The sequence below is a fragment of the Acipenser ruthenus genome, chromosome 56 (genome assembly GCF_902713425.1).
Source record: "Acipenser ruthenus chromosome 56, fAciRut3.2 maternal haplotype, whole genome shotgun sequence".
In the NCBI taxonomy this organism is placed as follows: Eukaryota; Metazoa; Chordata; class Actinopteri; order Acipenseriformes; family Acipenseridae; genus Acipenser; species Acipenser ruthenus.
Genome location: NC_081244.1, coordinates 4,733,034 through 4,733,680, shown reverse-complemented (window position 1 = coordinate 4,733,680; position 647 = coordinate 4,733,034).

Genomic DNA, 647 nt, shown 5'->3' with positions numbered 1-647 from the left:
TAACACAACAGTTTTATAAATCCCAAACTTGACTTAATTCATCAACAGTCTTTAAAAAATGAGTCTTTGTTGGGTCCGTGTTATGTTTGTGTAATATAGACCACAGATAGATAAAAGCTGTCTATAGTCGAGAGAGAGAGAGAGAGAGAGAGAGAGAGAGAGAGAGAGAGAGAGAGAGAGAGAGACAGAGAGAGAGAGAGAGAGAGAGAGAGAGAGAGAGACAGAGAGAGAGAGAGAGAGAGAGACAGAGAGAGAGAGAGAGAGAGAGAGAGAGACAGAGAGAGAGAGAGAGAGACAGAGAGACAGAGAAAGAGAGAGAGAGAGAGAGAGAGAGAGAGAGAGAGAGAGAGACAGAGAGAGAGAGAGGAGAGAGAGAGAGAGAGAGAGAGACAGAGAGAGAGAGACTAACAGACGAGATACGCACCTAAATTTAGCTCCCTTGGTTTTTCCCAACCTGTCTGTATGCAGCCACGCCAGTGCTGCTGAAGTATAAGTCTCGGTGCTAGTGTCGCCGGCTCTCCGTTTGAAATGAGACGGCCAGCACTGCCTTGGGTCTGGGCTGCTGCTTCTTGTGGAATACGCTCGGTTAACACCCTCTATTTTTTTCTGGAGAGTTGTTGGTTTATCAGTTGTACAGGCGACACTGC